At 38.0% G+C, this 16,604-nt stretch overlaps 1 protein-coding gene and 1 long non-coding RNA gene across 2 annotated transcripts in view; both read left to right on the forward strand.

Moving 5' to 3' along the window:
• The window catches only part of XKR6 (XK related 6), a 356,255-nt gene that overhangs the window by 221,675 nt on the left and 117,976 nt on the right, over positions 1-16,604 (forward strand). The gene's annotated exons all lie outside the window — the stretch shown is intronic.
• The window catches only part of LOC141555011 (uncharacterized), a 33,054-nt gene that overhangs the window by 13,181 nt on the left and 3,269 nt on the right, over positions 1-16,604 (forward strand). Inside the window, exon 2 of the long non-coding RNA XR_012486046.1 lies at positions 15,585-15,627. This is a non-coding gene — a long non-coding RNA (uncharacterized LOC141555011). The remainder of the gene's footprint in view (positions 1-15,584; positions 15,628-16,604) is intronic.

Below are 16,604 nucleotides of genomic sequence, written 5' to 3' on the forward strand. Positions count from 1 at the left end.
TGGGTTCAGAGACATATGGAGTGACAGTTATGTTTAAAATTGATTGGTGGGTTTGTCTGCCTTTATATGTATATACTCCCAAAATGCTATTGAATAATAGAATCAAGTAGTTATTCTGAATCATTGAGTTTGTGAAGTTTTGGTCCCAAGGGATAGCATTATTAATAACAATATCAATTGCTATGAACACCACTCATCATCAATTCAATTTAGTTCATTTATCTTCACTGTGGGAACTTGGGAAAAGTTAACTGGTTCTCACTCTGAAAGGCATTACAAAAAAATCAAACTTCTTGATCATTTAAAATGCATTGCAGTTATGATTGCATCCATCAGTCCACATGTCTACACTGGGAAGGATGTATTACTCCAAGAATCTCAGAGTCATGGCTCAACTGAAGAACAAAAGAACAAAACAGACCCCAAGGGAAAGTAATTTAAACAAGCTTGCATTAAGTCCCTGGTAGAACTAAAGATTTCAGAATCCAGGTTGCTCATTCAGTTCAGTGTAGCATACAGCGATGGAAAGTGGAAAGACTACTCAGCTTCTAGTCAAAGGATCTGAATTCAAATCCCAACTCTGCTACTTGCTATGTTTCAACTGGTACAAGTCATTTAAGATCCTTTTCTATTAGATAAAGTTAGATTAGATATTTATGGTTCTTTCTATCTCTGCACATGATTTTAAATTCCAGTTTGTTGTTGTTTGGTTCTTTTCCAGTTGTATCCAACTCTTTGTGACCTTATTTGGGGTTTTCTTGGCAAAGATAATGGAGAGTTTTGCCATTTCCTTCTCCAGCATTTTACGGATGATAAAACTGAGGCAATCTGGGTGAAATGACTTGCCCAGAGTCACATGGCTAGTTAAATGTTTGAGATCAGATTTGGATTTATGAAGACAAATCTTCCTGACTCTAGTCCCTGCACTCTATCCACTGCACATCTACCTGCTTCTGAATTTCAGTGGCTGGATGTTGTATCATGGGCTCCATCTCTAGCTTGGGCTGAAATAAACAAGTTCCAGCTCATCCCCAGATAAGACCCCTGTACAAATAACTATAATATAGAAGAGATCATGAGTTCAGTGCATGCTATACTCAATTCAGAAGATCTAAGTTCAACTCTTCACTCTGCAACTTAGAATCTGTGGGATGTTGGGAAAGACACTAAGCCTTGGACCTCCATTTTCACATCTGTGGTTACTGATAGTTCAAAAACTATGGTCTTAGTTGCATAAAACATGAACACAGAATCATAAGAGTTCTGGAGAAAATCTACCATCCTGCTGAATTGTCCTGAAACTCAGTGTACTATCTCCCATTTCTTATGAATGTATAAACTATTTTCCATACCTTCAATGCATCTTTGTCTTTCAGATTCCTGAATTTCCTTCAAGGCTTATCTCACTTGTAGGATGATAGTGACTACCAACTGACAATATATGTAACAATCCATACCCATAGTCTAGGACTATTCTATTGAAAGAAAAATAAAATATTTTATTATCAGTTCTCTGTAACAGACACTAGAGATTGTGTTTAATCTGCATTCACACCTTTTGGCATTATTTTCATTTCTATTATTGAAGGCATTGTATATATTGTTCTGCTATTTCCCCCCCAGCATCAGTTTATGTATTCTCATGTTTCTCTGAATTCCTCATTTTCATTGATTCTCAGAGTGACATTTTGTTACATTCATGTACCACAGTTTAGTTAGCCATTTCACAATGGAAGTACAGAATGCTTTAATATATATATATATATTAATATATATGTATATATAATATGTATATTATATATACATATATGTACATGTATACATATACATATATATGTACATGTATATATATACATATATGTACGTGTATATACATATATATATATGTATATGTGGGGATAATATATAGCCTATCTTTGACCTCTCTCCCCCCTCTTTTCAGGTACATGTAAAGAAGTCCCCCTCAGATTTTTACTACTATTCATTTCTCATTAAAAGTGATAAGGGAAGGGGCAGCTAAGTTAGAGCACTAGCCCTGAAGTCAGGAGAAAAAAAGAGGAAAGTTAAATGAGTTACAAGAGGAAATAGATAATGAAATTATATTAGTGGGTGACTTCAATTTACTTCTTTCAGATCTAGATAAAAATAACCATAAAATAAACAAGAAAGAAGGAATTAAATAGAAGTAGAAAAGTTAGATATAATAAACTTCTGGAAATTATTTTTATTTTTTAATAATAGCTCTTAATTTTCAAAATACATGCAAAATAATTTTCAAAATTCACCCTTGCAAAACCTTGTGTTCCAATTTTTCTTCCTTTCTTCCCCTCTACCTCATCCCCTACACAGCAAGTAATTTAATATAGGTTAAACATGGGCAGTTCTTCCAAACATATTTCAACATTTATCATGCTGCACAAGAAAAATGAGAGAGAGAAAAAACAAACAAATAACAAGAAAAGGTGAAAATACTATGTTGTGATCCATACTCAGTTCCCATAGTCCTCTCTCTGAGTGCAGATGTCTCTTTCCATCAAAAGTATTTTGGAAAAATCATCTTGTTATTGAAAAGAGCCACATGTATCAGAATTGATCATCTCATAATCTTCTTCTTGTCATGTACAATGATTTCCTGGTTCTGCTCGCTTCACTCACATCAGGTCATGTAAGTCTCTCCAGACCTCTCTAAAATCATCATCCTGCTCATTTCTTATAGAACAATAATATTCCATAACATTTACTTACCATGATTTATTCAGCCATTCTCTAATTGATGGGCATCCACTCAGTTTCCAGTTTTTGGCCACTACAAAAAGGGCTGCCACAAACATTTTTGCACAGGGTCCTTTTCCCTTTTTTATTTTCTCTTTGATATACAAGTCCAGTGGGGGCACTTCTGGATCAAAGGATATGCACAGCCTGATAGCCTTTTGAACATAGTTCCAAATTACTCTCCACTTCTGGAGATTATTAAATAGGAATAGAAAGAAATATGCCTATTCTAGACTGTGCATGTACAATTGCAAAAACTGACCATATACTACATTCGAGTCAAAGTGCATTGTGTCCAACTGTGGCTGATCAGATCAATATGACCTCAGAAGACTCTGCCACAGATCAGATATAAATAGTATGTATGAATATTTGGAGTGGAGATGTCTCTAAATTCACTCATTGAATGTTTCTTTTGAGCTACTACAATCCTGAATACAGTATCTTCCTTGATGTGAACATGCCATATTGAATGGTCCTTTGTAAATGTCTCCTGAGTCACACAATCTATCCAAAATTCTTTATCAATGTCCTTTTAATGCATTTTCTGACCACCATGTGAGTACTTACCTTGTGTGAGTTTTCTGTAAAATAGTCTTTTAGGCAATCATACATTTGGCATTTGAACAATGTGGCCAGCCCATCGGAGTTGTACTCTGCAGTAGAGTTTGAATGTTTGCAGTTTAGCTTGAGAAATAACTTCAATACCTGGTCCTCTTGACAGGTGGTCTTCAGAATTGCCCTAAGATAATTCAAATGGAAGCAGTTTATCTTGGTGCTGATATACTGTTCAGATTTTACAGGCTTATAAACAAAGAGGTCAAGAGGTCAGCACAATGGCTCAAAATCACTGATAAATCAAGAAATGCAAATTAAAACAACTACTATCTCACAGAGGTCAGATTGACTAATATGGCAAAAAAACAGAAAATGACAAATATTGGAGGATAAATGGAAAAACAGGTATTCTAATGCATTGTTGGTAGTTCTGTGAATTAGTCTAACCATTCTGGAGAGGTATTTAGAACTCTTAATAACCTATGCATATCCTTTAGCCCAGTAATAAAACTAGCTTTCCTAGGGAGAGCATTTGAATCTGAAACAATTAAAGAGTCTCTATGATTTAATAAATAATAAAAAAGAAAAAAATAGTGATTTGAAGCGTGTTTTATATGGTCATTGATAGTTTACATTTCTTCTTTTGAAAAGTATTCATGTCCTTCATAAATTGTTCATTTTGTGTAATGGCTCTTCTTCAAATTTACTATTCATCTTTTAATGCTGAATCTGATGCTCTTTTTTCAGTCCTCATTCTTCCTGATTTCTCTGAGCATTTGACACTGTTGACTACTTTTCCTTATGGATACTCTCTTCCTTAGCTTATATAATACTATGTTCTTTTCCTAGCTATTTTACCAGTCTTCCTTAGTCTTTAGTTGATCATCTTTCATATCATGTCCTTCAAGTGTGTTTGAACCCCTAAGCCTCTTCTGGGCCCCTTTATCTTTTTGTCTCCTACATCCTCTCACTTGGTGGCTTCCTCATTTTTCACTTATTTAAATATCATCTCTAGTCATAGAATTCTAAATTTTTTTCTAGTCCCAGTTCTTTCCTAAGCTTCATTGCCACATTACTAATTGCCTATTGACATTTCAACCTAGATCTTTTAAACATCTCAAATACAATATGTTCAAAACAGACCTCATTATCTTCCCCCAAGCCCACTTCTCCTCTGAATTGCCCTATTTCTGTCAAAAGCACCACCATGCTCCCAGTCTTCTAGAACAACTTCAGAATTACCTTCAATTCTTCAGTATCCTTTACTACCTCCTACACATGTATTCCCATAAGTTGCCAAATTTTGCCATTTCTACTTCCACAATTATTTCTCACATCTACCTTCTTTTCACTACTCACATCCCCATCACCTTGGGCAATTCTGAATTGCAATGTCTGTTGCTGTGCCACTTAATTAGTCTCCCTATCTTAAGTCTCCCTCCATTCCAATCTAGAGAATAGATTCTATTCTCTAGATCAGGGATTCTTAAACTTTTTCCACTTTCAATGCCTTATCACCTGGAAAATTTTTATGTGACCTTGGGTATATAGGTATATAAAGTAGATGTACAAATCAAACATTTATTAATGAGAAATCATAATTTCTCATCTTCCACGTTCAGTTATGTGATTCCACATGGGGTCATGAATCACAGTTTAAGAAGATGGGGTCTAGATAACTTCCATTTTTTTCCTTAGAGGAAGCTAAGTGGTGCAGTGGATAAAACTGAGCCTGGAGTCAGGAAGAATTGAATTCATATCTGCTCAGACACTTACTGTGTCATCCTGAAAGTCAATTAGTCTGCTTCAATTTCCTCGGCTGTAAAATGGGGGTGATTCAGTTTAAGTACCACTTTCTACAGGGAATGTTTTCTGACTCCCCAACTACTAGTGTTTTTCCCTCCTTAAAGTCCTTTGTATTTACTCTGTGTACACTTGTGTATGTTTTATATGTATATATTGCCTCCCTGATAGAATGTAAGTATCTGGGGAGCATGAAACATAAGCTGTGGCACATAGTTAGCACTTACTGTATGCTTGCTGAGAGTTTGATTGATTGCCATGACTAGTTTTATGACTTTGGACCAGTCACTTCTCTCTAGGCCTCTGCTTCCTCATCTATAAAATGGGGGCATTGGATTAGTTGATCTCAAGTGAGCCTCTCTAGCTCTGACATACTATGATTGTAGAACAAGAAGAAAGGGGAAAAATTATGTTGTTGTGAAAGTCAGAGTAGTCTGTGCTGAAGTGTTTTACAGCAGAATGTCCTTTTATTTTCCCAGGCTCCTTAGGAGGCTGCAGCTCTTACTCTGGAGATAGGAAAGGATTTATACTTGTCTCTGTAGGTTGGGGGTGGAGGTGGTAAGAGAGGGATTTGAGTTCAGAGAGGAGTACTTCTTTGCTCTGTTTTATTGGAAGATACAAAAGGAAGATTCAGTTGATGAGTGATATCTATGTCTATCTACCTATTTGTGTATATATATATATATATATATATATATATATATATATATATATATATATATATATATACATAATATACTTATAAATGTGTGTATATATATATATATATGTGTGTGTGTGTGTGTGTGTATTTATATCTATCATCAATCTCTATCTATCTGTCTGTCTGTCTGTCTATCTCAAGATTAGAGAATATTTTCTTGCATTTCAACTGTTACCAAAAGATGAGGAATGAGATGAAAATTAGGGTAAATATAGAATCATGGGTTTCTATGCTGGAATGACCTTGGAGGTCATCTGGTTCAACCCTCTGAAGCATGAATTCCTTCTTTAATATTCTTGACAAGTCATTGTCCAGCTTCTGCTTGTGCATCTCCAGTAACAGGAAGCTCATTACCTTATAAAGTAGCTCACTTCATTTTTCCCCCCAGAAAGTTCTGTTTATTGAACTGAAATCAGCTCAATGGCTAATGCTGTGATTGTTACCTTTCATGTCCTGACCAAAATAGGAATCAAAAAATTACGTGACAGTGAGTAGGATTTGTCTGGGATAATTTTAACAAGATTTATCCCACCTGCTGTACCTTCTCCCTCCACTTTCTGTGGGTGGCTCAGACCTTTTTGGATCACCTGGCTCCCCAAACAGTGTAGGGGCTGGGTGGGCCCCAGGCCAGGGGATTACAAACAGAGTAGGGGGCGTGCCTGGGGGATGGAGTGGGCAATGCAGCTGCACTGGGAGGAAGGGCACTGTCCCCTACCTAGCACAAAGAGCTTCAGCTGCTGGTGCGATAGCTTCATGGACCACTGAGCATTGCAGCATGTCCATCCCTGGCCATCCCAAGACTGACACTGGCTGGCCTTTTTTCCTTACCTTCTGGCAGAGGGAACAGTGTGGGAGGGAAGCCTTGCTTCCCAGTTAATGGAGCAGAGGCAAGGGAGCTAGCTGAGGCCCTTCTCCCCCTCCTCCCAGCCCCCACTGCACCACCTTTCCAGACCCCAGTCTGCTTCCTTCCCTCTGTGACGTCACCTCTCCCCACTGCCCTCCCGGCCTCCTTCCTCCCTCCCCTCCTTCCTGGCTACAGTGGTACTGCTTGCAAATGGTAGGTGCTGATTAAGATGGATAGATTGGTAAGAAGCATTCAATGTGACTGGAATTGAAAGCACCACAGTTTCTTCTGGACTTGGGGGCACGGAGCCAGAAAGCAGCATCACTCAGGAGATTACTTTACTACTGAAACTTGTCCTTAAAATAGCAAGGATCCCTTCCCCCCTTTTCCACTTTAGCCACTACAAACACACACACATTTTCATAATCTTGTCCCCATTTCCTACCAGCTCGCTCTCTTTCCCTTTCTCCCTAGATTTCTGCTCTCAGCTGGAGGAGGAGCTCAGATTCAGATTTTTAAAAACAGAAACATGAAAGATACAAGGTCACTGGGAAATTATGACACATCCCGGTTCTTTGCTGCTGTTATCCATTTTGTGTGCTTTCACAGTTCACCTGGAAGGTGGGCAGCAGTTGGTGAGGTCAGTGAAGGGGTCAGAGCCAGAGTCCCTGGGATCCGTCCTCCGTTTGGCCATGCTTTCTCCCAAGGGCCTTGGGAATGTGACCTTGAAGACATCTCCCCTTCCTCATCCCCCACCCTCGTGACATTTTTGCTCGTGGTGAGTTAAAGGTGGGCATTCATCTTTCAAGTGGCATTTGGGACTTTCAAGTCAACTCGGGATTGGGAGCTGAGTCCTCCCCCGTTCTTATTTCTCGGTCCCAGTACTTGGTGATAAATCTGCTTAGGGATGCATCACTCTGGTGCAGTGTTCCTGCTCTAAGACTCATAGGCTGGTTCTTTTTACTTGGAAGATCAACTTTAGACATCCACACCAGCCATACAAAACATACTTTAGTGAAAAATAATGAAGATGAGCACCTCTGGCCTCCTGAGTCTGAGCAGTGGCTGCAAAGGACAAGGAGAAACTGTGACCCTTGGAATGTTAGTCGGGCGAGCCCCACTGCTGGCAGGCGCTGAGGATTGCAGGAGCACCTGCATGCAGAGATAGGGAGGGTGCTTGCGTAGGAACACCCAAAGAAGACTGAAGGCTGGGCATACAAATCAGAGACTGAAGGCTGAATCCTGCTGTGGCTGAGTCACTTGTATGCTAGTTTTTAAAAATTTTGTCTCTGCTCTTGTTTCCTCCAGCCCTGAACACTCCTGATTGGACGTAATGACATCCTTCCCCCCCGCCCCCCCATCATTGGGCTACAACAATGTCCTCCAAGCCTAGAGGAATTCTTGGATATTTTTTATCAGATATGCTGCCCAACCCCCACCAAAAATCTCCTTCTGCACAGATTTCTTCCAGAGAGACCTCACCCTTGATTGACTGGCCAGCGCTCTGTTAGCTGCCCAGACACAGTTCTAGAGCGCTACCTTTACTTCTTTTGGTATATAATGTCAGGGAACTTATGGAAGTGTCTGTTATATTGCTGATGCTTCCAATTACAGTACATAGTTGCTAGAGGTCTGTGGGTTTGCTTGTCTGAATCTCCGTAGATGTATTTCCTTAGCTTCCCAGCCTTAATACCTAGATGCTTTCTGCCTTATCTCAAAGTAATTGACAATTGAATAACAACAGGGATACCATCCCCTTACTATTAATAGATCACATTTCTCTGAAGAGCTCAGACCTTTCAGTGTTTAGATCATGGAGCTCTCTAGGTAAGGCCCCTGCATAATTTTCTGTTCCTCACTGCACCTATCACATGGCTGTCTTATGACATCAGCTATTAACCCTCTGCTCACAGTCAGGAAAGCTAGAAGTACAGACACAGGATCTGAACAGGTGGAGAATCGAATTTCATGCTTCCGGTTTCTGAGGCAGTACTCTGCCCATTATATCTTCCTGTTTCTTAAGAAGGCCAGATGTTTGAAGGGATTGGATGTGTGGTCAGAAGTGAAATGGCCGTGGCAGAAAGATTACCCTCTGATGGAAAAATATGGAGAAATAAAAGAGAGAAGGATAGACAGTGAATAGATAGATCTAGCACTTGGAACTCACCTGGGTTTGCCAGGGAGAAAATATTTGGTTTAGTTTCAGCCCAGTCTTAGAATTAGAGGAACTGTTTGAATAGACTTGAAGAAGCTCACTTTGGTCTATAAGGGCCCTCAAATCGCCTCACCTGACCTTCGATCGTTTCTAATATGATATATCCCAGCAAAATTGTAGTTGATTCGGAGATTTTTCTGAGCAATTGGGCTGACTTTGTGTTGTATATTTTTCGTAAGCTAGATAACTATGAACTTCTTGGCTAAACCTTGAGCAAATTTAACATCTGGAAATAAAAAATAGAGATTTTTATAAACTATATTATAAATTGGTGAATGAACATTCAGAAGAATTCTGAAACATATTATGAAAAAGATGGTTTATGAGCATGAGAGGGAAGTGATGATTACTCTGAGCTAGTATGGATTCCATAATAACAATAAATCATGGCAGTCTAATCTAATTTCCTTTTTTTGTCAGGGTCACATGACACTGGTAAGAGAAATATCCCAAGCACAGTCTCCTTGTATTTCTGGAAGAAAGGTGACAGAGACTGTCATATTGTTATGTGGACAAGATGGAAAGAAGTGATTTGGATAATAGTGGAGTTTGGTAGGTTCATAACTGGTTGAATGATCTCACTGAAAGAGTGTTGATTAATGCATTAATGTCAACCTGGAATTCTCTCATGGTAGCATTTTACCTTTAGCTCTGTCTCATTAAAATGTTGTTGTTTTGTTGTTTTAAAATCAGTGCTTTGGATAAAAATAGAGAAGCAGCATCATGTGATAGGTGACAGCATGGTATAATGGAAAAGAACACTGGATGAAGAACCAGAGAAACTAGATTCAAATCCTTGCTTTCTTACTGGGTCCCAGGGGGAAAATCCTTTTACTTTTTTGGGCAGTTACTGTAGAAGGACATGAGATGATGATTTCTAAGGCTTCTTTGAGTTTTAAATCTTATGATTGTGTGATTAATGTATGCCATAAAGTAGGGGAGATAGGGGGGAAGTCTCAGTAGGTTGGAACAATGAATCAAATTGAATAAGATAAAACCTAGAAAGGGTAAGTGCAAATCCCCACACCTACTTTAAAGAAACTAACCAAACAAATATAAGTATAGGGAAGATGTGACTAAACAGTAGTTCTTGTGGTTGTGGTTTTGGCGAGGCCGTTGGGGTTAAGTGACTTGCCCAAGGTCACACAGTTTGTAAGAGATTGGATTTGAATTCAGCACCTCCTGATTCCAGGGCCAGAGCTCTACATACTGCACCATTTAGCTGCCCCCTTAGACAATAGTACTTTTGAAAAAAAAAACAATCAAACAAAAGATGAGGGATTTTAGTGAACTTTAAACTCAATATGAGTCAACAATGATGTGGATGCTATAAAAGTTCATGTGAATTTGGGATGCATTAATAAGCAAAGTGTCTAGGAATGGTGCTTCCCCAACATAATCTATCTAGACCAGAGCACGACTGGAATATTTTTGGTAATGTATTTTAGGAGTATATTAGAAAACTTTGGCTATGTCCAGAGGAAGATATCAGGAGAGGAGTTGAAACTGTGGTATAGAATTTGTTTAAAACAACAACAAAACCCTAAGGTTTTTTACCATTGCAGAAAAGAAGACGGGTGGGTTGGGCAACGGAGTTAGGAGGAATGAAAATCATGGTATTTTTAAAATTTTAAACTATTTAAAGGGATATCATGTGAAAGGAATATAAAACTTACTCTATTTTGTGACAACAAAGACCAGACCATGTATCAGTGAGTGAAAATTATAGTTAGATTTGTAAACTGGGTTTTATCAGGAAGTAATGTATTTCCTATCACTATTTACTTCCAGAGACTGACTGTCCTAGAATATTCAGGGGCTCATTGAGTTGGAAAGGGTCTTAGAAGCCATCTAATCTTCTTATCCCCTCATTTTATAGATGAGGACATTGAGGCACAGAAAAGTTATTAACCCAAGGTTAGTAAGTGAAAGGATTTAGACGCAGTGGTCCTCAAACGTTTTAAATAGGGGGCCAGTTCCCTGTCCCTCAGACTGTGGGAGGGCCGGACTATGGTAAAAATAAAAACTCACACTCTGTCTCCACCCCTCAGCCCATTTGCCATAACCCAGCAGGCCTCATAAACGTCCTCAGCAGGCCACATCTGGCCTGCAGGCTGGAGTTTGAGAACCCCTGATTTAGATTCAAATATATGGGATTTTTAAACTCTGAGTTAAGTGTTCTTATATTACTCCTATTTCAGGTAGAGGCTAGGCTAGATGACCTCTAAATTCTCAAAGTTGTTTGATTGTAGATTAACCTTAGGGATGAATCATTCTCTCTTATGGACAGAAATGGCATCAGAATAGTCCAGATCTCATAGGGCTAAACCTGAATCAACCAGAATCAAATTGGTTGAAGGTGAAAGCAAAACAAATACTCCAGGAACATTTGCCACTGAAAATTTTACTACTTGAGATGAGGAACATTTCTGTCATCAGGACCAGCAACTTATCACATAAAACTGTCTCATTTCATCTTTGTATTTCTAGCCCCATAAACATAATAAATGTTTAATGAATGTTGAATTAGAAAACTTAGTTTAAATCCTGCACTGATATCTACTAGATGTATAGCCTCAGGAAAGTCAATTAATCTTTCTGAGCCTTAGTTTCCTTCTCTGTAAAATGAAGGGAGTTGGATAAGATAGTCTCCAAAGTCTCTTACAGTTCAGAAATCTTGTACTACTAACTTCAGTCTTCCACTAACAAAACTCAGGCTGCAGTAATTCAGCACCATGGACAACAATCCAGCAAAAGTTCTGATTGTTTTTCTGATAACTAGATTATAATGGTACAGTAGAGAGCAACTATTTAACACTAATTCATGATTCTTTTGATTAAAAAATTTCTGTGCTCTCTTGAATTCAAATGTCAGATGTCATTCTTACCCACTCTCATAACTGATTCTAAGAAAAATAAAATAAAATTCAGAGCACTTGAATAATATTTAAGTTTAAAGACTGGCTCCTCTATATAATAAAGTGTGACCATGCACAAGTCACTTAACCTTCATTTCAATGAACTTTAGTTTCTCAAACTGAAAAATGGGGATTATAATCCCTGCCCTATCTACTCCATAGAGATCATGGGATTATAGATTTAGAGCAGCATGGAATCTTAGAGAATACTGAATCCAACCTCTTACTATTACAGAAGAGAAAGTTGAGGAACAGAAATGGTCAAGATTTTCCCAGCTATGCAGCCAGCAGATAGGATTTGTACTCAGAGCCTCTTGGCTCCAAGTTCAGGGTAATAAAAAATATACATCAGTTTTCTTTAGTAATCTCCCTCCACTTCAAGTACTAACCAAGCTTGATCCTTCTTTGCTTCAGAGATAAGAAAAGATCTTGTGAAGTTCAAATGAGCCACTATATATAAAGTGCCTAGTAACAATTGGAATGATAGCTTAGAAATGTATAACATAATATTTGTTCTTGGTTTATGTTATTATGAGGTAGGGAGGAATAAGTATCATTATATTAATCAATATTTTAAGGAGGGCTTATAGCAGGGTGATAATTTACTTTAGGTCATATATTAAGTTACTTATGATATTTCTTATGATAATAAATTAATGATAATTTATTCCTAGATATTGTTCCCTTTCTTACTTGAATTCAACATATTTTTAAATAGCTACCCTGTGTAAGATAATGGGTAAGTTTATAGGGAAACAAAAATAAAAACACTTATAATTCTTACCTTTAAAAAGTTTATAAAAGTTTATTAAATAATAATGGGATGTAACAGTAATACATGAGGTGAAATGTAATAGTAGAAGAAGAAAAAAGACAGGGCTCTAAGAAAATGTAATGAGGGAAAGACTGAAACTGGAGAAGACTTCATCAAGGAGGACTTTTGAGTTGGATATTGAAAGAAGAAAAGGGTTTAGAAAAGGAAGGGAAGATAAGTATTTATATCATGCTTCTTATATGTCAGATAAGTGCTTTATAACCAAATATTATTTCATTTGAATTAATAATAATTCTTTAAGGTAGATACTATCTCCCCCTTTTTACAGTTGAGAAAACTGAGGCAAACTAGGAAATGTCTGAGGCTGAATTTGACCTCAGTCTCCCTGACTCCTAGTCCAGTGCTCTAACCACTGTATTATCTAGCGTCCTCAAAGAGGCAGAGCGTTCTAGGCAAAGAAAGGTCTATAATGAATATATGCAAAAAGGAGACATAGGATAAAACAGTTATTAGTTCTGTTTGGCTATAACGGAGTGTGTGAAAGGGAATATATGAAGTAAAGGAAAGGTATGTTAGAGACAGATTATGGAAAGCCTTAATTGCTGGGATAAAGAAATTTGTAACAAATCTTGTGACTAATGGGGAACAAGTGAAAGTTTTTGAGTAGGGGCATTACATGGTCAGACATATTAGGAAGATTATTTTTGTAATTGTATGAAGAATAGATTATAGTGCAGAGAGACTAAATAACAAGGAGAAAAGTTAGTAGGTTACTACATTTATCTAGGTAAGAGATGGTAGAGGATGACCTGAACCATTATGATGGCAATATGATAGAATTAAGGAAGAGTGAGATTCAAAAACTGTTGAGGAGATAAGATGGAAAGGACTTGGCAAATAAAAAAAATTTCAGAGATGAGGAAGATGGAGGAATCTGAAAATATTTTGAGGTTTTGAACCTGGGTGGTATGTATTGTGATGCTACCAAAAGAAATGAAGAAGTTGGAAGTAGGAGCACATTCAGGGAAGTTAGATAATTGGGTAATTTTTTGGCACCTTAAGTTTGAAGTATCAACGCATCCACTTCATGATGGAGAAAGCATTTGTTTGGGTAAAGTTTATTCCCTCCCCACAAAGCCTCCCCAAAGCTTAAGGCTCTTTAGTTCTAACATATGGATGGATATTGATAGATAACATTTATGCAGCACTTACTATGTGGCAGGCACTATGCTAAGTGCTATATATATATAATATTATCTCACTTAATCCTTATAATAACCTTCAGAGATAGGTGCTGTTATCATGCCCAGTTTACAGATGAGGAAACCAAGGTAGAGGAGAGTACTTAAACAGACTTGCCTAAGGTTGCTTGGCTAGTAAGTGTCTGAGGCTGAATTTGAACTTAGGTTTTTCTGGTTCCAAACCCCATGCCATATGTAAGCCTATTCCATAGGCTTCTTCTCAATTAGGCCAAATAAATCTTCTTTCAGTCACTTTCTCACTTCTTCAACCCCCAGTGTTGTGCTGGCTATGTGATTATATAATGCATATTTCCCTTTAATCACTAATCAAACTACCCCTCTATGTCAACTCTTGATCAATATTTTATATGAATAGTGCATATATTATTGAATCATGTCTGTAAAGTCTCCTGGATATTTTCTGGTGAATGGTAGAACCAGAGAGACTGTTGCTCAGTGTTGGGTATTTGTGGGAAGATGTGTCAGTCAGTCAGTTAATAAATATTTGTGAAGTGCCTACTGTGTGCTAAGTGCTGGGGATACAAAAAGAGGTAAAAGATAATCTAACTCAAGGAGTTCACAAACTAATGGGAAGGACAATCAAAAAAATAAAGAAGTTATATACAGGATAATAGAGAATTATCAACCGAGAGAAGACATTAGAATCAGGTTTGGGAAAGTCTTCCTATAGAAGATAGGATTTTATCTGGAACTTGAAGGAAGTCAATAGGTGGGAGATGAAGAAGGAAAGCATTCTAGGCATAGATGATAGCCAGAGAAATGTCCAAAGCAAGTTATTTGTCCTTGCTTGCCTCAGTTTCTTCATCTCTAAAACGAGCTGGAGAAGGAAATGGCAAAACACTCCAGTATCTTTGCCAAGAAAATGCCAAATGGGGTCACAAAGAATCAGAACTGACTGAGATGACTGATGAACAGCACCAGCAAGAGAAAACACTGAAAGCTCAGAGATGAAGTTTCTGATTTGTGGAACAACAAGTGTCATTAGATTAAAGAGTGTAATGGTGGAGAGTAAGGTATAAGACAGGGTCTAAGGAAGGCTGGATTAGTAATGGCTTTGGATGCTGATTTTATATTTTTGTATTTGAAGCTGGAGCTGATAAGGAGTCATTAGAGTTTACTTTGGTTGGTAAACACTGTTAAAGTTTGGATGAAGGGAAAAGAGGAGAAAAAGTTCATGGATACCTTCTGTTAGTATCTTCTTTTGTCATACAACAAAAACTCTATTTGCTTCTATTGCACAGAAACTGTATTTGTTCTACTCCATCTCTGGTGTCCCATTTACAGTTCACACTTTCCCCCCTTGACTTCCTCATTTTATCAGTTCCCCAGGATTTCAAATACTTAGAATCCATCTGGACTATTTGTTTACTTGGCTTGAATAAAGTGGAAGTCATCAATTCTGTCCCTTTTAGCCAGAAAGGTGACTACCAGACCTGACTTTCCATTGCCATCTAAGAGCCTCCAGGTCTCACTGTCATACCCTGCCGATCCCCCTGCACTGTTTGTCATCATACTTAGTAATAAGAGCCCTGGACTTTGCCATTTGCTCTTAAGATTTAGGGACTTTGGTGTTAATCCTGTAGCTCTACTTTTTTGTTTTTTGCCCCAACTTATTGCATGAGCTCTATGAAGTCAATTTTGGTTTATGTTCCTAGAATTTAGCACAGTACTTGAAACACAATAAGTGCTTAATAACAGCTTTTCATTCACTTATCTCTTCTACCTCTCTCTAAGGTCTATATCTGTTTCTATGGCATGTCCCTACTATGTGACTAAGGTAAGTGGCATGGGATCAGGTAAAAACGTTTTCCCTCAGCCAACATGTTTGCCTTCATCTACACTCTCTCCATTTTTAAAAAAGAAACAAAAGATATGAATAAATCAATTAACAAAATTTAAATAATCTTTTCATTTTCTTTACTAAAATCCAGATAAATTTTATCTGCAGCATTTCCCTCTACTAGACATATAACCTCTGACAAAAAAAACCCAAAAAAACAAAAAATAAAAACCCAAAAAACAAATGAAGTTAATCTGGCATGACCCATTCATTTTTAGGACCTCTTACAGTCTTTCAAAGATCTCTGTCTCAGAGACTTAGCTCAGTGATGGATAATCTTTTGATCATCCTGGAATGTGGTTTTTCACTGGGCCTGATGTCCTGAATTTATCAAGGACAGCTAAGTCCTCTTTAATTTCTCTGAGCCTCAGTTTTCTTATTTAAATGGCAAAAATAGTTTCCCTTCCTTATAGAACTGTGAGGATTTCATGAAATAATGTATTTAAAATGCCTTTTAGACTAGTAAGTCCTGTACAGCCATAAAAGATCATCATTGTTCTTGTTGCTGTCCCCACCATCATTGTCATTATGGCCAGTGCCCTGTGAGGGGGATCAAGACTAAATCCATTTTGTCTGACTTCCTGACCTTGGATTCTTATTAGAGCCCTTGGACCCAGGCAGGGAAGGCCGTTCAGGGGCCTGGAGCTTTGAAGGGCAGCATCGGTGTGGAAGAGAGGGAAAAGCTGGGTCATTTCCCAACAGGCAGACTCCTGGTAGCTAGGCTGGGACTTTGGTTCCTTTTTCTTTCTTCTCTTAGTTCTCTTGTTCTTCAAACAAGTCTGCCAGTTAAGGGCAGCATGTTTCAAGGAAAGCAGAGCTGAGACTTCTGACCTCATGGCAGAGTTGGCCCAGACAGGTTCAGACCCTGCTGAGACCTCAGCTAGCAATGGAGTTAAGGGAACAGTGAGCAAGGC

This window comes from Sminthopsis crassicaudata, chromosome 2 (assembly GCF_048593235.1).
Source record: "Sminthopsis crassicaudata isolate SCR6 chromosome 2, ASM4859323v1, whole genome shotgun sequence".
NCBI classification, from domain to species: Eukaryota; Metazoa; Chordata; class Mammalia; order Dasyuromorphia; family Dasyuridae; genus Sminthopsis; species Sminthopsis crassicaudata.